Below are 24384 nucleotides of genomic sequence, written 5' to 3'. Positions count from 1 at the left end.
ATTTAACCTATTGTGCGTCTTCAAAGGTGTACTTTGCAATAAACTATAGAAGTTCCATTTCCATTTCACGTTTGTGCTCTCTTGGGCATTCGCGCAGCTTGTGCGCCACAATTTGTCCATACAGAGAGGCCTGGTCCCTATCATCTTTGATCAGCTGCTCCACCCTCTGTATGTCCGCTGCCCTGCGGTCCGCTGCCCTTGTCGAGGGTTTGCTGAGGCAGTCTGTGAGCAGCCATTGGATGTGCTCGGCTCCGGGCTGTCTCTGCCGAGGACGCTGCTCTCCTGTGTCGGTTCTATGAGAAAAAAAAAGAATTTTGGAACTGAATCTCTGGAAAGCATTTTATATTATGCCACAAAACAGAGTTCAGGAGAGCAAAATGACTCTCCAAGAACTTGTGCTGCTTCCAGACATGAGCCCACAGGGGCCAAGATAAAGGTCGGCCATGCTGACTGCAGTAACATGCAATGGTAGTTTTCACTTCTTAAGACCAGCTTGTGGCGTTTCTGGATGGTCCTTGCGAAAAGCTCAAGTGCATTTTATGTCTCTGTATGGCTTCAATATTGCCTGGTTCTTTTGCATTTGTGGACCCTCTGATGTCGCACCTTTGCTTAGACCAGCTTGTGGTGCTTCTGGATGGTCCTTGCGAAAAGCTCAAGTGCATTTTATGTCTCTGTATGGCTTCAATATTGCCTGGTTCTATTGCATTTGTGGACCCTCTGATGTCGCACCTTTGCTTAGACCAGCTTGTGGTGCTTCTGGATGGTCCTTGCGAAAAGCTCAAGTGCATTTTATGTCTCTGTATGGCTTCAATATTGCCTGGTTCTTTTGCATTTGTGGACCCTCTGATGTCGCACCTTTGCTTAGACCAGCTTGTGGTGCTTCTGGATGGTCCTTGCGAAAAGCTCAAGTGCATTTTATGTCTCTGTATGGCTTAAATATTGCCTGGTTCTATTGCATTTGTGGACCCTCTGATGTCGCACCTTTGCTTAGACCTCCCCGCAGGGAGGCGTCTGCAGCATGCAGACGTTGGTGAGTGGCGACACCACGGGGTTAACCCGAGCATCCGCAGGGACATCCCCGCAGGGGGATGATGGTGAACAATGCGTCACCACGGACCCGAGCATCCACGCTTAGCCGTGCGTGGCATCGCCGTGTCCGGGGAAAAGGGGATCCTGGTGGTTGAGCCGATGCCGAGCGTTTGGACCCTTAAGGCCCCTCGGCGGAGGCAACACACCACTTTGGCCCCAGCTTCCTGCAGACGGCACCTCCGGCCTGACCCGACTGGGGGAAATCGGCAGTCGCCTTTTCCTGTTCTCCTCTCATCTTTCACTTTCCTATCTCCTTTCTTACAACTTTCCTGTATCCTCCTCCCTTCTTTGTTTTTTCCTCTTTTTCCTGGCGGCGAGGGTTAACCGTGTGTGACCAACTACCCTGAGTTGAGTCATATTAGGTTATAGTTAAGGTGTACAGCTGGCGTGGGCAGGACTTACTTTCAAGTTCCTGTCGCGTCCCCTTGTTGGACTCCATGGTGGGTGGCTGGCACCATGACCGAAAAACCAAATTTTTTTATGGCTCCCCCCCTTTCCAAACTTGATCGCTCTCTGAAAAGAGTGCGGAACGAAGCAGCAGACTTTTTTTCGAAAAAGAAACCGACATTCACTAAGTTTCATGTTATACACAGTAACTGTGAACAAAAGCAAGCCCGAATCATATCCCCATTTCTTGTTACCAAATGCCTAACAGATACCTTAGGGCCTGGCTACAAGGTATCCAAAATGTCAAGCGGCGACCTACTCCTCGAACTACGCGAGAGCATCCAGTGCTCGAAACTTGCAAACATCGATTCCATAGGGGACATCTCTGTCTCCGTGACTCCCCACCGATCCCTCAACTCAGTCAAAGGCGTTATCTCAGAAGCTGACTTTATCCACCTAACAGAAACTGAAATGCTTCAAGGACTATCCGAACAAAATGTAATAGACGTCCACAGGATCAAAATCCGCAAGGATAACAAGGAAATAGACACCAAACACATGGTCCTCACATTTAACACCAGCAGCTTGCCCGAAACAATCGAAGTAGGATACCTGAAAGTCAACGTAAGACACTACATACCCAATCCCCGTCGCTGTTTCAATTGCCAGAAGTTTGGCCATGGCTCACAAAGCTGCCGCGGCCGCAAAACCTGCGCGAAATGCGCATCAAAGGACCACCAGTCTGAGGAATGCGACGCAGCACTACGCTGCGCAAACTGCGAAGGCGACCACGCTGCGTACTCCAGGGCGTGTCCGTCCTGGAAAAAGGAAAAAGAAATTATTACAATAAAGACCAAAGAAAACATTTCATTCAAAGAAGCCAGAAGGCGTTTTGCACTTAACAACACATTCTCCTTCACAGCGAAACCAAACTTCGCTGATGTGGTGCGCAGGGGCGTAGCACCACACAGCACTCCGGCACCTGCCGCGGCCACTTCCACCGCGCCTGTGGCAGTGCCATCCACGCCCCAGGCAGAGACAGCGAAAGCTGCTCTGCCAACTACAAGCCAGGGAGTGCCGGCCCACGGGTCAACACCCCGCAGGACTTCCCCCCGTCGGGGGAGGCCCGACACCCAAACACCTGCGGAATCTCCGCGGTCGTCCAGCACCTCTTGCGAGGTGATGGACCAAACTCCCAGCCCGCCTGCTTTACAGCGGCGGAACAGCTCTCTTGAGCCGAAAAAAGGCAGGGCCACCATAACGGCCCCAGAACATAAGTAAACTCTCAATCGTTCCTATCCCAAACATAAATATGGCTTTCCTAGTTCAGTGGAACTGTAGAGGAATGTTGAGGAACTACAATGACATAAAAGATATCCTAGGGTCAATCTCGCCCGTAGTCTTATGTCTTCAAGAAACAAATCTAGGTCCACAACATACAAATATCCTGAAACATTATAAAACTTTTAGACGCGATCGTGAGCAGGCAAATAGACTATCTGGAGGCGTTGCGATCGTCGTGCAAAGCGGCGTCCCTGCTCGAGAAGTCACACTCAAAACAAAACTTGAAGCCGTCGCGGTCAGTGTCGTCAGCCATAAAACAATTTCTATCTGTTCTGTATATATTCCTCCACATTTTACATTAACAGTCCAAGATTTACAAGAACTTATCAATGAATTTCCAGAACCGTATCTAGTAGTTGGGGACTTCAACGCTCACTCCCCTTTTTGGGGAAGCGAGCGCTGTGACTCAAGGGGTCAAATAATCGAAGATTTTATCATCACAAACAATGTATGTCTTTTAAATATAGGAAAAGCCACCTACTGCTCCCCTACTTCGGGGAAAATGTCCTTTTTAGACTTGTCATTTAGCTCACCTTCGGTTTTTAATGATTTTAAATGGGATATCATTGACAACCCATATGGCAGTGACCACCTCCCTACACTAATCACTTTAACATCCCCACCGGAAATAATCCCCACAAGGCCACGGCGCTGGAAGCTTCACCTCGCCGACTGGTCACTTTTTAGAGCAAAGGCAAATTTAGAAAATATACTTTTAGATAATCTCTCCATCGACCAGATAAATGAAAAGTTCACTAATTGTATCATCACTGCCGCACTCACAGCTATTCCACAGTCGTCAGGAGTGGTGCAACAAAATCATAAAATATGGTGGACAAAAGAGTGCAAGAAAGCAAAAAAACTACAAAACAGAGCTTGGGGTAAATTTCGCCGGTATCCGACACATGAGAATCTCATAAATTTTAAAAAAGCAAGAGCTAAAGCTCGGTACGTCCGTCGTAGTGCCGAGAAAAAATCATGGCAAACTTACGTCTCTTCCATAAACAGTCACATCATATCTAAAAAAATGTGGGAACATGTGCGAAAATTAAATGGTAACTTTTCACCATACACAATTCCTTTTTTAACAACACCCGGCACACAAACAAGCATAGAGGAACAGGCAGACATACTAGGGGAACATTTCGCTGCAGTTTCAAGTTCATCTCACTATACACAGTCTTTTTTAAAATACAAAAACACAGCTGAAAAACAGAGGCTCCCAACAAGTGGAGGCACAAATGAAAAATACAATTGTCTAATTACCCTCCAAGAACAAGAAATCAATAAAGTACTATCTGCCGGCAAAAAAACTGCTCCAGGACCCGACGAAATACACTATGAAATGCTTGCGCATCTTTCCGAGCCAGCCGTGGACGCACTTTTAAGATTCTTTAACACAATATTCATGTCTGGGAAAATACCGGAAGCCTGGAAGAAAGCTATTATTGTACCTCTTCTTAAGCCTAGTAAACCCCCAACTTCTCCTAGCAGTTATAGACCCATAGCCCTGACTAGTTGCCTTGCCAAATCCTTCGAAAGTGTCCTAAATATAAGACTAACCTTTGTTCTTCAATCTGGTGAACTTCTTGATATCCATCAGTGTGGATTTAAAAAGGGATGCTGCACTACAGACCACCTAGTCCGCCTTGAAAATACTGTCAGAGAAGCTTTTATACACAAGCAACACTGTCTTAGCGTCTTTTTTGATTTAGAAAAAGCATATGATACTACCTGGAGGTTCGGGATCCTCCAGGACTTAGCTGAGCTTGGCATCCGTGGCAGAATTCTGAACTCAATTAAAGACTTTTTGACTAACCGTTCATTTAATGTTCGTCTAGGCTCAACCCTTTCGAGGGATTTTATTCAGGAAAATGGAGTGCCTCAAGGGTGTATTTTAAGCACAACTCTTTTTATTGTAAAAATGAATTCTCTTAACAAAATTATACCAAGGTCCATAACATATTCAGTCTATGTCGACGATCTTCAGATAGCGTGCACATCTTCCAATATATCTACATGTGAAAGACAAGTACAACTTACAATCAACAAACTGGCAACATGGGCAGACAGGAATGGTTTCCAGTTCTCACCACAGAAAACAGTAGCCTTACTTTTTTCACTAAAACGAGGCTTGCACACAGATCCCACATTACACCTAAACCAAACCACACTGCCTTTAAAAAAAGAACACAAATTTCTAGGCATCACCTTCGATAAAAAGCTTACTTTCCTGCCTCACATAAACGCACTAAAGAAGAAAGCGTCGCTATCACTGAACATACTTAAAGTCCTTTCACGCAAACACTGGGGATCTGATCGGGTATGCCTTCTACAGATTTATCGCTCTGTAGTACGTTCCGTTTTAGATTATGGCTGCATAGTGTATGGATCAGCACGGCCATCGTACTTGAAGCGACTGGATCCTGTGCACAATATGGGTTTGCGTCTTTCAACTGGTGCTTACAGGACATCACCCATAAATAGCCTTTACGTGGAAACCAATGAACCACCACTTGCAGACAGACGAACAATGCTTACATGCTCTTACATTTTAAAGATCCGTTCCCAGCCTAAACACATCTGTTACCCACTCGTTACAAAGTGCCCATGCCGAACACTATTTACCAACAAACCTCTAGCAATCAGACCACTTCTTCTCCGCTTTGAAGAGAAATGCCAAGAACTAGACATAATGAACATATTACCTAATATTGCCCGCAAACCTGATCCACTCCCGCCTTGGTACTGCCTACCATCTGTGTGCGACTTCACATTAACACAATTTCGAAAAAAACATACACCACATGAACAGATATTACAAGAATATTTAGCACTCAAGGAAAAATACAGAGAATACGAAGCATTTTATACCGATGGATCAAAATCGGCGCACTACGTGGGAAGTGCTGTAGTTCAGAATAATTGGGAAAAAATAGTACGGCTACCTGAGTGTACATCCATTTTCACCGCCGAGGGTTACGCAGTCTTGGTGGCTGTAGAAAAAATAATAAATGAGAACATTCAGAACAGTATCATTTACACTGATTCTCTGAGCATACTAACCTCACTTCACCATAGAAATGCAGTGACACCACTAATTGGTAATATCATACACAACATAACGAGCGCCACAATACAGGGACAAGACATAAAATTTTGCTGGGTTCCCAGCCACATTGGAATCACTGGCAATGAGAAGGCGGATGAATGTGCTGCGAAAGCTCGCAACAAAGAAATAAAGAAAGTGAATATCCCCTACAATGACTGTATGAAGTTGGTACAGTGCAAGCTAAGAAATAAATGGCAGTCGCAATGGAATATTGAACGAAATAATAAGCTCCACTTAGTAAAACCATTTATAGAAGAATGGAAGTCATGCTCCCACCAAAAACGTTTCATCGAAGTTATTTTATGCCGTCTCCGTATTGGACACACACATCTCACACACAACTTCCTGCTAACAAAGAAAGACAAACCTGTTTGTGAAAAGTGCGGAGATGAACTAACAGTAAACCACATATTATTCTCATGTGCAGAACTCGAATCACTAAGAAAAAAACATTTTACTACCTTTTACCAAGAACACATTCCTTTTCATCCAGCATTGATATTAGGCAAAGAAGCACTTGTCAGTATACCCTGTGTTTTTAGCTTTTTAAGGGAAGCCAGTATTCTTCATCAACTCTAATCTACTCACCCTGTGCTTCGCTACATACAATTATACACCTCAGCCACTTTCTGAATCACGAGAAGGAGGCTGAGGTCTTTATCTGAGTTGTTGGGAGCCTCGAAATCCTTGCCGAGCCAAGGATGTCTGCGGAGGTAACCCAACCTTTAAAAGTTTCTACGTCAGACATTTTTAAAATTCTTGTCTTTTATCTGCTAGTTAGTGAAAATAACTTTTAGGCCCTTTACACCAACGTTTTTATCCACTTTGTTTTCAAACTCTGCTCAAGCATATTTTTTCCATACCTTGTTCTTGGCGCATGATAGCCTTAGCTGCTTATGCGCCAATAAACCCAACACAACAAAAAAAACTTTGCTTAGACCAGCTTGTGGTGCTTCTGGATGGTCCTTGCGAAAAGCTCAAGTGCATTTTATGTCTCTGTATAGCTTAAATATTGCCTGGTTCTATTGCATTTGTGGACCCTCTGATGTCGCACCTTTGCTTAGACCTGCTTGTGGTGTTTCTGGATGGTCCTTGCGAAAAGCTCAAGTGCATTTTATGTCTCTGTATGGCTTCAATATTGCCTGGTTCTTTTGCATATGTGGACCCTCTGATGTCGCACCTTTGTTTAGACCAGCTTGTGGTGCTTCTGGGTGGTCCTTGCGAAAATCTCAAGTGCATTTTATGTCTCTGTATGGCTTAAATATTGCCTGGTTCTTTTGCATATGTGGACCCTCTGATGTCGCACCTTTGTTTAGACCAGCTTGTGGTGCTTCTGGATGGTCCTTGCGAAAAGCTCAAGTGCATTTTATGTCTCTGTATAGCTTAAATATTGCCTGGTTCTTTTGCATATGTGGACCCTCTGATGTCGCTCCTTTGTTTAGACCAGCTTGTGGTGCTTCTGGATGGTCCTTGCGAAAAGCTCAAGTGCATTTTATGTCTCTGTATGGCTTAAATATTGCCTGGTTCTTTTGCATATGTGGACCCTCTGATGTCGCACCTTTGTTTAGACCAGCTTGTGGTGCTTCTGGATGGCCCTTGCGAAAAGCTCAAGTGCATTTTATGTCTCTGTATGGCTTAAATATTGCCTGGTTTTATTGCATTTGTGGACCCTCTGATGTCGCACCTTTGCTTAGACCAGCTTGTGGTGTTTCTGGATGGTCCTTGCGAAAAGCTCAAGTGCATTTTATGTCTCTGTATGGCTTCAATATTGCCTGGTTCTATTGCATATGTGGACCCTCTGATGTCGCACCTTTGTTTAGACCAGCTTGTGGTGTTTCTGGATGGTCCTTGCGAAAAGCTCAAGTGCATTTTATGTCTCTGTATGGCTTAAATATTGCCTGGTTTTATTGCATTTGTGGACCCTCTGATGTCGCACCTTTGCTTAGACCAGCTTGTGGTGTTTCTGGATGGTCCTTGCGAAAAGCTCAAGTGCATTTTATGTCTCTGTATGGCTTCAATATTGCCTGGTTCTTTTGCATATGTGGACCCTCTGATGTCGCACCTTTGTTTAGACCAGCTTGTGGTGCTTCTGGATGGTCCTTGCGAAAAGCTCAAGTGCATTTTATGTCTCTGTATGGCTTAAATATTGCCTGGTTCTTTTGCATATGTGGACCCTCTGATGTCGCACCTTTGCTTAGACCAGCTTGTGGTGTTTCTGGATGGTCCTTGCGAAAAGCTCAAGTGCATTTTATGTCTCTGTATGGCTTGAATATTCCCTGGTTCTTTTGCATATGTGGACCCTCTGATGTCGCACCTTTGTTTAGACCAGCTTGTGGTGCTTCTGGATGGTCCTTGCGAAAAGCTCAAGTGCATTTTATGTCTCTGAATGGCTTCAATATTGCCTGGTTCTTTTGCATATGTGGACCCTCTGATGTCGCGCCTTTGTATAGACCAGCTTGTGGTGCTTCTGGATGGTCCTTGCGAAAAGCTCAAGTGCATTTTATGTCTCTGCATGGCTTCAATATTGCCTGGTTCTATTGCATATGTGGACTCTCTGATGTCGCACCTTTGCTTAGACCAGCTTGTGGTGTTTCTGGATGGTCCTTGCGAAAAGCTCAAGTGCATTTTATGTCTCTGTATGGCTTGAATATTCCCTGGTTCTTTTGCATATGTGGACCCTCTGATGTCGCACCTTTGTTTAGACCAGCTTGTGGTGCTTCTGGATGGTCCTTGCGAAAAGCTCAAGTGCATTTTATGTCTCTGAATGGCTTCAATATTGCCTGGTTCTTTTGCATATGTGGACCCTCTGATGTCGCGCCTTTGTATAGACCAGCTTGTGGTGCTTCTGGATGGTCCTTGCGAAAAGCTCAAGTGCATTTTATGTCTCTGCATGGCTTCAATATTGCCTGGTTCTATTGCATATGTGGACTCTCTGATGTCGCACCTTTGCTTAGACCAGCTTGTGGTGTATCTGGATGGTCCTTGCGAAAAGCTCAAGTGCATTTTATGTCTCTGTATGGCTTGAATATTGCCTGGTTCTTTTGCATATGTGAACCCTCTGATGTCGCACCTTTGTTTAGAGCAGCTTGTGGTGTTTCTGGATGGTCCTTGCGAAAAGCTCAAGTGCATTTTATGTCTCTGTATGGCTTCAATATTGCCTGGTTCTATTGTATAAGTGGACCCTCTGATGTCGCACCTTTGCTTAGACCAGCTTGTGGTGTTTCTGGATGGTCCTTGCGAAAAGCTCAAGTGCATTTTATGTCTCCGTATGGCTTGAATATTGCCTGGTTCTATTGCATATGTGGACCCTCTGATGTCGCACCTTTGCTTAGACCAGCTTGTGGTGTTTCTGGATGGTCCTTGCGAAAAGCTAAAGTGCATTTTATGTCGCTGTATGGCTTGAATATTGCCTGGTTCTTTTTGCATATGTGAACCCTCTGATGTCGCACCTTTGTTTAGACCAGCTTGTGGTGCTTCTGGATGGTCCTTCCGAAAAGCTCAAGTGCATTTTATGTCTCTGTATGGCTTCAATATTGCCTGGTTCTATTGCATATGTGGACCCTCTGATGTCGCACCTTTGTTTAGACCAGCTTGTGGTGTTTCTGGATGGTCCTTGCGAAAAGCTCAAGTGCATTTTATGTCTCTGTATGGCTTAAATATTGCCTGGTTTTATTGCATTTGTGGACCCTCTGATGTCGCACCTTTGCTTAGACCAGCTTGTGGTGTTTCTGGATGGTCCTTGCGAAAAGCTCAAGTGCATTTTATGTCTCTGTATGGCTTCAATATTGCCTGGTTCTTTTGCATATGTGGACCCTCTGATGTCGCACCTTTGTTTAGACCAGCTTGTGGTGCTTCTGGATGGTCCTTGCGAAAAGCTCAAGTGGATTTTATGTCTCTGTATGGCTTAAATATTGCCTGGTTCTTTTGCATATGTGGACCCTCTGATGTCGCACCTTTGCTTAGACCAGATTGTGGTGTTTCTGGATGGTCCTTGCGAAAAGCTCAAGTGCATTTTATGTCTCTGCATGGCTTCAATATTGCCTGGTTCTATTGCATATGTGGACTCTCTCATGTCGCACCTTTGCTTAGACCAGCTTGTGGTGTATCTGGATGGTCCTTGCGAAAAGCTCAAGTGCATTTTATGTCTCTGTATGGCTTGAATATTGCCTGGTTCTTTTGCATATGTGAACCCTCTGATGTCGCACCTTTGTTTAGAGCAGCTTGTGGTGTTTCTGGATGGTCCTTGCGAAAAGCTCAAGTGCATTTTATGTCTCTGTATGGCTTCAATATTGCCTGGTTCTATTGTATAAGTGGACCCTCTGATGTTGCACCTTTGCTTAGACCAGCTTGTGGTGTTTCTGGATGGTCCTTGCGAAAAGCTCAAGTGCATTTTATGTCTCTGTATGGCTTGAATATTGCCTGGTTCTATTGCATATGTGGACCCTCTGATGTCGCACCTTTGCTTAGACCAGCTTGTGGTGTTTCTGGATGGTCCTTGCGAAAAGCTCAAGTGCATTTTATGTCTCTGTATGGCTTCAATATTGCCTGGTTCTTTTGCATATGTGGACCCTCTGATGTCGCACCTTTGTTTAGACCAGCTTGTGGTGCTTCTGGATGGTCCTTGCGAAAAGCTCAAGTGCATTTTATGTCTCTGTATGGCTTAAATATTGCCTGGTTCTTTTGCATATGTGGACCCTCTGATGTCGCACCTTTGCTTAGACCAGCTTGTGGTGTTTCTGGATGGTCCTTGCGAAAAGCTCAAGTGCATTTTATGTCTCTGTATGGCTTGAATATTCCCTGGTTCTTTTGCATATGTGGACCCTCTGATGTCGCACCTTTGTTTAGACCAGCTTGTGGTGCTTCTGGATGGTCCTTGCGAAAAGCTCAAGTGCATTTTATGTCTCTGAATGGCTTCAATATTGCCTGGTTCTTTTGCATATGTGGACCCTCTGATGTCGCGCCTTTGTATAGACCAGCTTGTGGTGCTTCTGGATGGTCCTTGCGAAAAGCTCAAGTGCATTTTATGTCTCTGCATGGCTTCAATATTGCCTGGTTCTATTGCATATGTGGACTCTCTGATGTCGCACCTTTGCTTAGACCAGCTTGTGGTGTATCTGGATGGTCCTTGCGAAAAGCTCAAGTGCATTTTATGTCTCTGTATGGCTTGAATATTGCCTGGTTCTTTTGCATATGTGAACCCTCTGATGTCGCACCTTTGTTTAGAGCAGCTTGTGGTGTTTCTGGATGGTCCTTGCGAAAAGCTCAAGTGCATTTTATGTCTCTGTATGGCTTCAATATTGCCTGGTTCTATTGTATAAGTGGACCCTCTGATGTCGCACCTTTGCTTAGACCAGCTTGTGGTGTTTCTGGATGGTCCTTGCGAAAAGCTCAAGTGCATTTTATGTCTCCGTATGGCTTGAATATTGCCTGGTTCTATTGCATATGTGGACCCTCTGATGTCGCACCTTTGCTTAGACCAGCTTGTGGTGTTTCTGGATGGTCCTTGCGAAAAGCTAAAGTGCATTTTATGTCGCTGTATGGCTTGAATATTGCCTGGTTCTTTTTGCATATGTGAACCCTCTGATGTCGCACCTTTGTTTAGACCAGCTTGTGGTGCTTCTGGATGGTCCTTCCGAAAAGCTCAAGTGCATTTTATGTCTCTGTATGGCTTCAATATTGCCTGGTTCTATTGCATATGTGGACCCTCTGATGTCGCACCTTTGTTTAGACCAGCTTGTGGTGTTTCTGGATGGTCCTTGCGAAAAGCTCAAGTGCATTTTATGTCTCTGTATGGCTTAAATATTGCCTGGTTTTATTGCATTTGTGGACCCTCTGATGTCGCACCTTTGCTTAGACCAGCTTGTGGTGTTTCTGGATGGTCCTTGCGAAAAGCTCAAGTGCATTTTATGTCTCTGTATGGCTTCAATATTGCCTGGTTCTTTTGCATATGTGGACCCTCTGATGTCGCACCTTTGTTTAGACCAGCTTGTGGTGCTTCTGGATGGTCCTTGCGAAAAGCTCAAGTGGATTTTATGTCTCTGTATGGCTTAAATATTGCCTGGTTCTTTTGCATATGTGGACCCTCTGATGTCGCACCTTTGCTTAGACCAGATTGTGGTGTTTCTGGATGGTCCTTGCGAAAAGCTCAAGTGCATTTTATGTCTCTGCATGGCTTCAATATTGCCTGGTTCTATTGCATATGTGGACTCTCTCATGTCGCACCTTTGCTTAGACCAGCTTGTGGTGTATCTGGATGGTCCTTGCGAAAAGCTCAAGTGCATTTTATGTCTCTGTATGGCTTGAATATTGCCTGGTTCTTTTGCATATGTGAACCCTCTGATGTCGCACCTTTGTTTAGAGCAGCTTGTGGTGTTTCTGGATGGTCCTTGCGAAAAGCTCAAGTGCATTTTATGTCTCTGTATGGCTTCAATATTGCCTGGTTCTATTGTATAAGTGGACCCTCTGATGTTGCACCTTTGCTTAGACCAGCTTGTGGTGTTTCTGGATGGTCCTTGCGAAAAGCTCAAGTGCATTTTATGTCTCTGTATGGCTTGAATATTGCCTGGTTCTATTGCATATGTGGACCCTCTGATGTCGCACCTTTGCTTAGACCAGCTTGTGGTGTTTCTGGATGGTCCTTGCGAAAAGCTAAAGTGCATTTTATGTCGCTGTATGGCTTGAATATATCCTGGTTCTTTTGCATATGTGGACCCCCTGATGTTGCACCTTTGCTTAGACCAGCTTGTGGTGTTTTTGGATGGTCCTTGCGAAAAGCTCTAGTGCATTTTATGTCTCTGTATGGCTTCAATATTGCCTGGTTCTATTGCATATGTGGACCCTCTGATGTCGCACCTTTACTTAGACCAGCTTGTGGTGTTTCTGGATGGTCCTTGCGAAAAGCTGAAGTGCATTTTATGTCTCTGAATGGCTTCAATATTGCCTGGTTCTATTGCATATGTGGACCCTCTGATGTCGCACCTTTACTTAGACCAGCTTGTGGTGTTTCTGGATGGTCCTTGCGAAAAGCTGAAGTGCATTTTATGTCTCTGAATGGCTTCAATATTGCCTGGTTCTATTGCATATGTGGACCCTCTGATGTCGCACCTTTGCTTAGACCAGCTTGTGGTGTTTCTGGATGGTCCTTGCGAAAAGCTCAAGTGCATTTTATGTCTCTGTATGGCTTGAATATTGCCTGGTTCTTTTGCATATGTGAACCCTCTGATGTCGCACCTTTGTTTAGAGCAGCTTGTGGTGTTTCTGGATGGTCCTTGCGAAAAGCTCAAGTGCATTTTATGTCTCTGTATGGCTTCAATATTGCCTGGTTCTATTGTATAAGTGGACCCTCTGATGTCGCACCTTTGCTTAGACCAGCTTGTGGTGTTTCTGGATGGTCCTTGCGAAAAGCTCAAGTGCATTTTATGTCTCCGTATGGCTTGAATATTGCCTGGTTCTATAGCATATGTGGACCCTCTGATGTCGCACCTTTGCTTAGACCAGCTTGTGGTGTTTCTGGATGGTCCTTGCGAAAAGCTAAAGTGCATTTTATGTCGCTGTATGGCTTGAATATTGCCTGGTTCTTTTTGCATATGTGAACCCTCTGATGTCGCACCTTTGTTTAGACCAGCTTGTGGTGCTTCTGGATGGTCCTTCCGAAAAGCTCAAGTGCATTTTATGTCTCTGTATGGCTTCAATATTGCCTGGTTCTGTTGCATATGTGGACCCTCTGATGTCGCACCTTTGTTTAGACCAGCTTGTGGTGTTTCTGGATGGTCCTTGCGAAAAGCTCAAGTGCATTTTATGTCTCTGTATGGCTTAAATATTGCCTGGTTTTATTGCATTTGTGGACCCTCTGATGTCGCACCTTTGCTTAGACCAGCTTGTGGTGTTTCTGGATGGTCCTTGCGAAAAGCTCAAGTGCATTTTATGTCTCTGTATGGCTTCAATATTGCCTGGTTCTTTTGCATATGTGGACCCTCTGATGTCGCACCTTTGTTTAGACCAGCTTGTGGTGCTTCTGGATGGTCCTTGCGAAAAGCTCAAGTGGATTTTATGTCTCTGTATGGCTTAAATATTGCCTGGTTCTTTTGCATATGTGGACCCTCTGATGTCGCACCTTTGCTTAGACCAGATTGTGGTGTTTCTGGATGGTCCTTGCGAAAAGCTCAAGTGCATTTTATGTCTCTGCATGGCTTCAATATTGCCTGGTTCTATTGCATATGTGGACCCTCTGATGTCGCACCTTTACTTAGACCAGCTTGTGGTGTTTCTGGATGGTCCTTGCGAAAAGCTGAAGTGCATTTTATGTCTCTGTATGGCTTGAATATTGCCTGGTTCTTTTGCATATGTGAACCCTCTGATGTCGCACCTTTGTTTAGAGCAGCTTGTGGTGTTTCTGGATGGTCCTTGCGAAAAGCTCAAGTGCATTTTATGTCTCTGTATGGCTTCAATATTGCCTGGTTCTATTGTATAAGTGGACCCTCTGATGTCGCACCTTTGCTTAGACCAGCTTGTGGTGTTTCTGGATGGTCCTTGCGAAAAGCTCAAGTGCATTTTATGTCTCCGTATGGCTTGAATATTGCCTGGTTCTATAGCATATGTGGACCCTCTGATGTCGCACCTTTGCTTAGACCAGCTTGTGGTGTTTCTGGATGGTCCTTGCGAAAAGCTAAAGTGCATTTTATGTCGCTGTATGGCTTGAATATTGCCTGGTTCTTTTTGCATATGTGAACCCTCTGATGTCGCACCTTTGTTTAGACCAGCTTGTGGTGCTTCTGGATGGTCCTTCCGAAAAGCTCAAGTGCATTTTATGTCTCTGTATGGCTTCAATATTGCCTGGTTCTGTTGCATATGTGGACCCTCTGATGTCGCACCTTTGTTTAGACCAGCTTGTGGTGTTTCTGGATGGTCCTTGCGAAAAGCTCAAGTGCATTTTATGTCTCTGTATGGCTTAAATATTGCCTGGTTTTATTGCATTTGTGGACCCTCTGATGTCGCACCTTTGCTTAGACCAGCTTGTGGTGTTTCTGGATGGTCCTTGCGAAAAGCTCAAGTGCATTTTATGTCTCTGTATGGCTTGAATATTGCCTGGTTCTATTGCATATGTGGACCCTCTGATGTCGCACCTTTGCTTAGACCAGCTTGTGGTGTTTCTGGATGGTCCTTGCGAAAAGCTAAAGTGCATTTTATGTCGCTGTATGGCTTGAATATATCCTGGTTCTTTTGCATATGTGGACCCCCTGATGTTGCACCTTTGCTTAGACCAGCTTGTGGTGTTTTTGGATGGTCCTTGCGAAAAGCTCTAGTGCATTTTATGTCTCTGTATGGCTTCAATATTGCCTGGTTCTATTGCATATGTGGACCCTCTGATGTCGCACCTTTACTTAGACCAGCTTGTGGTGTTTCTGGATGGTCCTTGCGAAAAGCTGAAGTGCATTTTATGTCTCTGAATGGCTTCAATATTGCCTGGTTCTATTGCATATGTGGACCCTCTGATGTCGCACCTTTACTTAGACCAGCTTGTGGTGTTTCTGGATGGTCCTTGCGAAAAGCTGAAGTGCATTTTATGTCTCTGAATGGCTTCAATATTGCCTGGTTCTATTGCATATGTGGACCCTCTGATGTCGCACCTTTGCTTAGACCAGCTTGTGGTGTTTCTGGATGGTCCTTGCGAAAAGCTCAAGTGCATTTTATGTCTCTGTATGGCTTGAATATTGCCTGGTTCTTTTGCATATGTGAACCCTCTGATGTCGCACCTTTGTTTAGAGCAGCTTGTGGTGTTTCTGGATGGTCCTTGCGAAAAGCTCAAGTGCATTTTATGTCTCTGTATGGCTTCAATATTGCCTGGTTCTATTGTATAAGTGGACCCTCTGATGTCGCACCTTTGCTTAGACCAGCTTGTGGTGTTTCTGGATGGTCCTTGCGAAAAGCTCAAGTGCATTTTATGTCTCCGTATGGCTTGAATATTGCCTGGTTCTATAGCATATGTGGACCCTCTGATGTCGCACCTTTGCTTAGACCAGCTTGTGGTGTTTCTGGATGGTCCTTGCGAAAAGCTAAAGTGCATTTTATGTCGCTGTATGGCTTGAATATTGCCTGGTTCTTTTTGCATATGTGAACCCTCTGATGTCGCACCTTTGTTTAGACCAGCTTGTGGTGCTTCTGGATGGTCCTTCCGAAAAGCTCAAGTGCATTTTATGTCTCTGTATGGCTTCAATATTGCCTGGTTCTGTTGCATATGTGGACCCTCTGATGTCGCACCTTTGTTTAGACCAGCTTGTGGTGTTTCTGGATGGTCCTTGCGAAAAGCTCAAGTGCATTTTATGTCTCTGTATGGCTTAAATATTGCCTGGTTTTATTGCATTTGTGGACCCTCTGATGTCGCACCTTTGCTTAGACCAGCTTGTGGTGTTTCTGGATGGTCCTTGCGAAAAGCTCAAGTGCATTTTATGTCTCTGTATGGCTTCAATATTGCCTGGTTCTTTTGCATATGTGGACCCTCTGATGTCGCACCTTTGTTTAGACCAGCTTGTGGTGCTTCTGGATGGTCCTTGCGAAAAGCTCAAGTGGATTTTATGTCTCTGTATGGCTTAAATATTGCCTGGTTCTTTTGCATATGTGGACCCTCTGATGTCGCACCTTTGCTTAGACCAGATTGTGGTGTTTCTGGATGGTCCTTGCGAAAAGCTCAAGTGCATTTTATGTCTCTGCATGGCTTCAATATTGCCTGGTTCTATTGCATATGTGGACTCTCTCATGTCGCACCTTTGCTTAGACCAGCTTGTGGTGTATCTGGATGGTCCTTGCGAAAAGCTCAAGTGCATTTTATGTCTCTGTATGGCTTGAATATTGCCTGGTTCTTTTGCATATGTGAACCCTCTGATGTCGCACCTTTGTTTAGAGCAGCTTGTGGTGTTTCTGGATGGTCCTTGCGAAAAGCTCAAGTGCATTTTATGTCTCTGTATGGCTTCAATATTGCCTGGTTCTATTGTATAAGTGGACCCTCTGATGTTGCACCTTTGCTTAGACCAGCTTGTGGTGTTTCTGGATGGTCCTTGCGAAAAGCTCAAGTGCATTTTATGTCTCTGTATGGCTTGAATATTGCCTGGTTCTATTGCATATGTGGACCCTCTGATGTCGCACCTTTGCTTAGACCAGCTTGTGGTGTTTCTGGATGGTCCTTGCGAAAAGCTAAAGTGCATTTTATGTCGCTGTATGGCTTGAATATATCCTGGTTCTTTTGCATATGTGGACCCCCTGATGTTGCACCTTTGCTTAGACCAGCTTGTGGTGTTTTTGGATGGTCCTTGCGAAAAGCTCTAGTGCATTTTATGTCTCTGTATGGCTTCAATATTGCCTGGTTCTATTGCATATGTGGACCCTCTGATGTCGCACCTTTACTTAGACCAGCTTGTGGTGTTTCTGGATGGTCCTTGCGAAAAGCTGAAGTGCATTTTATGTCTCTGAATGGCTTCAATATTGCCTGGTTCTATTGCATATGTGGACCCTCTGATGTCGCACCTTTACTTAGACCAGCTTGTGGTGTTTCTGGATGGTCCTTGCGAAAAGCTGAAGTGCATTTTATGTCTCTGAATGGCTTCAATATTGCCTGGTTCTATTGCATATGTGGACCCTCTGATGTCGCACCTTTGCTTAGACCAGCTTGTGGTGTTTCTGGATGGTCCTTGCGAAAAGCTCAAGTGCATTTTATGTCGCTGTATGGCTTGAATATATCCTGGTTCTTTTGCATATGTGGACCCCCTGATGTTGCACCTTTGCTTAGACCAGCTTGTGGTGTTTTTGGATGGTCCTTGCGAAAAGCTCTAGTGCATTTTATGTCTCTGTATGGCTTCAATATTGCCTGGTTCTATTGCATATGTGGACCCTCTGATGTCGCACCTTTACTTAGACCAGCTTGTGGTGTTTCTGGATGGTCCTTGCGAAAAGCTGAAGTGCATTTTATGTCTCTGAATGGCTTCAATATTGCCTGGTTCTATTGCATATGTGGACCCTCTGATGTCGCACCTTTGCTTAGACCAGCTTGTGGTGTTTCTGGATGGTCCTTGCGAAAAGCTCAAGTGCATTTTATGTCTCTGTATGGCTTCAATATTGCCTGGTTCTATTGTATAAGTGGACCCTCTGATGTTGCACCTTTGCTTAGACCAGCTTGTGGTGTTTCTGGATGGTCCTTGCGAAAAGCTCAAGTGCATTTTATGTCTCTGTATGGCTTAAATATTGCCTGGTTCTTTTGCATATGTGGACCCTCTGATGTCGCACCTTTGTTTAGACCAGCTTGTGGTGCTTCTGGATGGCCCTTGCGAAAAGCTCAAGTGCATTTTATGTCTCTGTATGGCTTAAATATTGCCTGGTTTTATTGCATTTGTGGACCCTCTGATGTCGCACCTTTGCTTAGACCAGCTTGTGGTGTTTCTGGATGGTCCTTGCGAAAAGCTCAAGTGCATTTTATGTCTCTGTATGGCTTCAATATTGCCTGGTTCTATTGCATATGTGGACCCTCTGATGTCGCACCTTTGTTTAGACCAGCTTGTGGTGTTTCTGGATGGTCCTTGCGAAAAGCTCAAGTGCATTTTATGTCTCTGTATGGCTTAAATATTGCCTGGTTTTATTGCATTTGTGGACCCTCTGATGTCGCACCTTTGCTTAGACCAGCTTGTGGTGTTTCTGGATGGTCCTTGCGAAAAGCTCAAGTGCATTTTATGTCTCTGTATGGCTTCAATATTGCCTGGTTCTTTTGCATATGTGGACCCTCTGATGTCGCACCTTTGTTTAGACCAGCTTGTGGTGCTTCTGGATGGTCCTTGCGAAAAGCTCAAGTGCATTTTATGTCTCTGTATGGCTTAAATATTGCCTGGTTCTTTTGCATATGTGGACCCTCTGATGTCGCACCTTTGCTTAGACCAGCTTGTGGTGTTTCTGGATGGTCCTTGCGAAAAGCTCAAGTGCATTTTATGTCTCTGTATGGCTTGAATATTCCCTGGTTCTTTTGCATATGTGGACCCTCTGATGTCGCACCTTTGTTTAGACCAGCTTGTGGTGCTTCTGGATGGTCCTTGCGAAAAGCTCAAGTGCATTTTATGTCTCTGAATGGCTTCAATATTGCCTGGTTCTTTTGCATATGTGGACCCTCTGATGTCGCGCCTTTGTATAGACCAGCTTGTGGTGCTTCTGGATGGTCCTTGCGAAAAGCTCAAGTGCATTTTATGTCTCTGCATGGCTTCAATATTGCCTGGTTCTATTGCATATGTGGACTCTCTGATGTCGCACCTTTGCTTAGACCAGCTTGTGGTGTATCTGGATGGTCCTTGCGAAAAGCTCAAGTGCATTTTATGTCTCTGTATGGCTTGAATATTGCCTGGTTCTTTTGCATATGTGAACCCTCTGATGTCGCACCTTTGTTTAGAGCAGCTTGTGGTGTTTCTGGATGGTCCTTGCGAAAAGCTCAAGTGCATTTTATGTCTCTGTATGGCTTCAATATTGCCTGGTTCTATTGTATAAGTGGACCCTCTGATGTCGCACCTTTGCTTAGACCAGCTTGTGGTGTTTCTGGATGGTCCTTGCGAAAAGCTCAAGTGCATTTTATGTCTCCGTATGGCTTGAATATTGCCTGGTTCTATTGCATATGTGGACCCTCTGATGTCGCACCTTTGCTTAGACCAGCTTGTGGTGTTTCTGGATGGTCCTTGCGAAAAGCTAAAGTGCATTTTATGTCGCTGTATGGCTTGAATATTGCCTGGTTCTTTTGCATATGTGAACCCTCTGATGTCGCACCTTTGTTTAGACCAGCTTGTGGTGCTTCTGGATGGTCCTTGCGAAAAGCTCAAGTGCATTTTATGTCTCTGTATGGCTTCAATATTGCCTGGTTCTATTGCATATGTGGACCCTCTGATGTCGCACCTTTGTTTAGACCAGCTTGTGGTGTTTCTGGATGGTCCTTGCGAAAAGCTCAAGTGCATTTTATGTCTCTGTATGGCTTAAATATTGCCTGGTTTTATTGCATTTGTGGACCCTCTGATGTCGCACCTTTGCTTAGACCAGCTTGTGGTGTTTCTGGATGGTCCTTGCGAAAAGCTCAAGTGCATTTTATGTCTCTGTATGGCTTCAATATTGCCTGGTTCTTTTGCATATGTGGACCCTCTGATGTCGCACCTTTGTTTAGACCAGCTTGTGGTGCTTCTGGATGGTCCTTGCGAAAAGCTCAAGTGGATTTTATGTCTCTGTATGGCTTAAATATTGCCTGGTTCTTTTGCATATGTGGACCCTCTGATGTCGCACCTTTGCTTAGACCAGATTGTGGTGTTTCTGGATGGTCCTTGCGAAAAGCTCAAGTGCATTTTATGTCTCTGCATGGCTTCAATATTGCCTGGTTCTATTGCATATGTGGACTCTCTCATGTCGCACCTTTGCTTAGACCAGCTTGTGGTGTATCTGGATGGTCCTTGCGAAAAGCTCAAGTGCATTTTATGTCTCTGTATGGCTTGAATATTGCCTGGTTCTTTTGCATATGTGAACCCTCTGATGTCGCACCTTTGTTTAGAGCAGCTTGTGGTGTTTCTGGATGGTCCTTGCGAAAAGCTCAAGTGCATTTTATGTCTCTGTATGGCTTCAATATTGCCTGGTTCTATTGTATAAGTGGACCCTCTGATGTTGCACCTTTGCTTAGACCAGCTTGTGGTGTTTCTGGATGGTCCTTGCGAAAAGCTCAAGTGCATTTTATGTCTCTGTATGGCTTGAATATTGCCTGGTTCTATTGCATATGTGGACCCTCTGATGTCGCACCTTTGCTTAGACCAGCTTGTGGTGTTTCTGGATGGTCCTTGCGAAAAGCTAAAGTGCATTTTATGTCGCTGTATGGCTTGAATATATCCTGGTTCTTTTGCATATGTGGACCCCCTGATGTTGCACCTTTGCTTAGACCAGCTTGTGGTGTTTTTGGATGGTCCTTGCGAAAAGCTCTAGTGCATTTTATGTCTCTGTATGGCTTCAATATTGCCTGGTTCTATTGCATATGTGGACCCTCTGATGTCGCACCTTTACTTAGACCAGCTTGTGGTGTTTCTGGATGGTCCTTGCGAAAAGCTGAAGTGCATTTTATGTCTCTGAATGGCTTCAATATTGCCTGGTTCTATTGCATATGTGGACCCTCTGATGTCGCACCTTTGCTTAGACCAGCTTGTGGTGTTTCTGGATGGTCCTTGCGAAAAGCTCAAGTGCATTTTATGTCTCTGTATGGCTTCAATATTGCCTGCTTCTATTGTATAAGTGGACCCTCTGATGTCGCACCTTTGCTTAGACCAGCTTGTGGTGTTTCTGGATGGTCCTTGCGAAAAGCTCAAGTGCATTTTATGTCTCTGTATGGCTTAAATATTGTCTGGTTCTATTGCATATGTGGACCCTCTGATGTCGCACCTTTGCTTAGACCAGCTTGTGGTGTTTCCGGATGGTACTTGCGAAAAGCTCAAGTGCATTTTATGTCTCTGTATGGCTTCAATATTGCCTGGTTCTATTGCATTTGTGGACCCTCTGATGTCGCACCTTTGCTTAGACCAGCTTGTGGTGTTTTTGGATGGTCCTTGCGAAAAGCTCTAGTGCATTTTATGTCTCTGTATGGCTTTAATATTGCTTGGTTCTACTGCATATGTGGACCCTCTGATGTCGCACCTTTGCTTAGACCAGCTTGTGGTGTTTCTGGATGGTCCTTGCGAAAAGCTCTAGTGCATTTTCTGTCTTTGTATGGCTTCAATATTGCCTGGTTCTATTGCATATGTGGGCCTCCTGATGTCGCACTTTTGCTTAGACCAGCTTGTGGTGTTTCTGGATGGTCCTTGCGAAAAGCTCTAGTGCATTTTATGTCTCTGTATGGCTTCAATATTGCTTGATTCTTTTGTATGTGTGGGCCCTTGGGTGTCGTACCTTTGCAAAGAGGCAGTAAGGAACTTGAGTGCACATTCTTACCGTCACAATCACTGTAGAAGGCATTTAGGACTGCCTCAGCAGTTTCTCCGCAGGCTTCTTCGTCCAACTGTCGGCTCTTGGAGAAGGTGCTGGAAAAAAAAATGTTACGTGCAGGTAATCAGCGCACGCTACTTTTCATACCTCAGCTTTGGAAGCATTCCTTCATGAACATTTGGAAGCACAGCATCTCCAGTACTGTCCAGTACTTATTATTGCAACTACTGTAACTTTGTATTTGTTTAACTCCTTTTACATCATCTGGTTGTTATGTAACACGCTTCTCTGAACCACAATGGAAAAATAAATGGTTTTGAAAAGTGAACATCAAGCTATGGAGACATACCTTCCGATATCCACCTGGTCCTTCAGAAACATGAGCAGGTGAAAATATGGCCACCGCACCTGCTTCACTGCACCTGCTCCAGAGCCACTCGGAGCGCCATCCTTCCAGGCGCGGTGTTTTTTCGTGAACGTGCCCCTAAGACTCTTCCACCGCGCCTGGACATTAGAGCCTGCAAGTATAGTTTAATAATGCCGCATTTATTCACCTCAAATGATGAAGACGGCTGCGGGAAAAAGCCTCACGGGTTTGACCAGCCGTTGACCCGTTTATATATACAGACAACAGGCGAGAATTTGTTATTAATAAGGCGAGATCACACTGACAGAAAACGAGTAAAAAGCCAGTGATACACACATTTCAAGAAAACAAAACCAGCCAAGCTCCTCTTGTATATGCTGATAATAATCCAAAAGCTCGTGGATCGGCGCAGTCAATACATCAACATTATTTTCATGTAACATGATTGAGTGTTTGGACAGTCGATAAGAAACCATTTGTTGCCCGTAATTGGTCCTAGCAGTTTTCATATGCCTCGGTGGGTGGTGTGCGATATCAGTGTTCCGTTCCGTGTCCGATAAGTTAACATTTCAAAGTATTGAATGCTTTGAAAGAGCTGTTCGTGTTGAAAACTATAGACAGAAAGAATCATCATCCTGGTCGCGGCGAAGCAAAAGAATACTCTCTATATAGCTATCTTTACAGCATATGAATTCTTTCTAGGTTGCTTACATCATGGAGTCCCATACAAGGGGACAGTACGTTGCATGAGTGAAGAGCAATTTATACGCAAGTTTCATAGATTAAACCCAGGTCATCACCACAATGCCATCGAAAGTGCAAAAGCTATCCTGAATATTTCTCGCACCACTTTCAACAACAGCTGTCTCATTAATATGCGGCTAGCTGACCTTCACCTCGTCGTGGTATAGTTACAGTCTGAAATATAATGCATATTGTTGCAAAGCTTGTGTGGCAAATAGAATGGCTAAACGTTTGCGTGTAAACAACTACGTGCGGCCAACTTCGCTGTGCACCTATCATCTGGCTTGATCAGACAGTGCGCGATGCGCCATGGAACAAATGAATTCTTTTTGCAGCTGCTTTCCTTGGTGCACGATTCTCGGGCACAATTCTCGTGTGTATTTGGGCCACGATTCTCGTATGCATTTTTAGCTTCGATCGAATGCAAGCATTCTGTCTGAAACGCAGTACCTTAGATTTCATTCGTTAGCTTAGCGACGCACGCTTCAGCACTCTGAAGAAGCGGGCTCACCTCTGTACATGCAAAAAAATTCTCAGGCAAATACGTGTCGCAGCACTATCATGTCGCAGATGAGATTCATTGAATCGTCGTAGCGTCCTCGAGACCTCTGCAACGTGCTTCCGCAGGCATCGCCGTGCACCACCGTGCATGCTCTGTGCTCGGCGGTGAGCTAGATTTCTGACGACGGCAAGCATGAAGTTCGTTTCTAGCGAGCATAACGATCGACGAAAAACGAACATTCATAGCAAAGTAAACATACCTTCTGGATCGCATCCTACTTCGGCGACGACTTCGGCCCACGCTAGCCCCTTTTTTTCTTATGTCCTTGTAGTCTGATCTTGCTTAGTCCCACAATATGGGATGCCTCTGCACAGCGCTTATCAAGCGGTCGTTCAACTCGAGGCGAGCTGCCTTGGAGGACTTGGCCATTTCGATAGGCTAGCACTCGCGCACGAAGCACAACAACAACGCGAGCGAGAAGCGGAAGTGTCAGCCAGCCTGAGCGCCGATTGGCTGCTCCTGCTAGCCGCTTCCGGCGGCCGTCAGACGCCGCGGGTCGAAAATATGGCTGGGCCAGATCGACGGCGGCGTCGTGTGCGGTGGCGTCGTGTGCGCGCCCTCGGGCGAAATTCGACTACTTGACGCGGTAATAACGCTCCATGTATCCCGGGCTTAAGAAGGCAAAAGTCAGAGCGTGGTATGTGCGAAGAAATGCAGAGAAAACCTCTTGGCAGAAATACGTCTCCTCAATAAACAGTTCAGTAACATCAAAGAAAATGTGGAAAAACTTCGTAAATTTACTTCCGCTCTCGACAGCACCCGGGACACAAACATCGTTAGAACAGGCCAACATATTGGGCGAGCATTTTTCTGACA

General features: G+C 44.9%; 1 pseudogene; it reads right to left on the bottom strand.

The window, feature by feature from the left end:
• Positions 1-7: 7 nt before the first annotated feature.
• LOC149345629 (transcription factor Adf-1-like) lies at positions 8-23937 on the bottom strand (annotated as a pseudogene).
• Positions 23938-24384: the final 447 nt, after the last annotated feature.

This window comes from Amblyomma mixtum, chromosome 4 (assembly GCF_055824585.1).
Source record: "Amblyomma mixtum isolate Tamu chromosome 4, ASM5582458v1, whole genome shotgun sequence".
NCBI classification, from domain to species: domain Eukaryota; kingdom Metazoa; phylum Arthropoda; class Arachnida; order Ixodida; family Ixodidae; genus Amblyomma; species Amblyomma mixtum.
The sequence above is the reverse complement of the archived record's forward strand: the minus strand, read 5'-3'. Positions and strand labels throughout refer to the sequence as shown.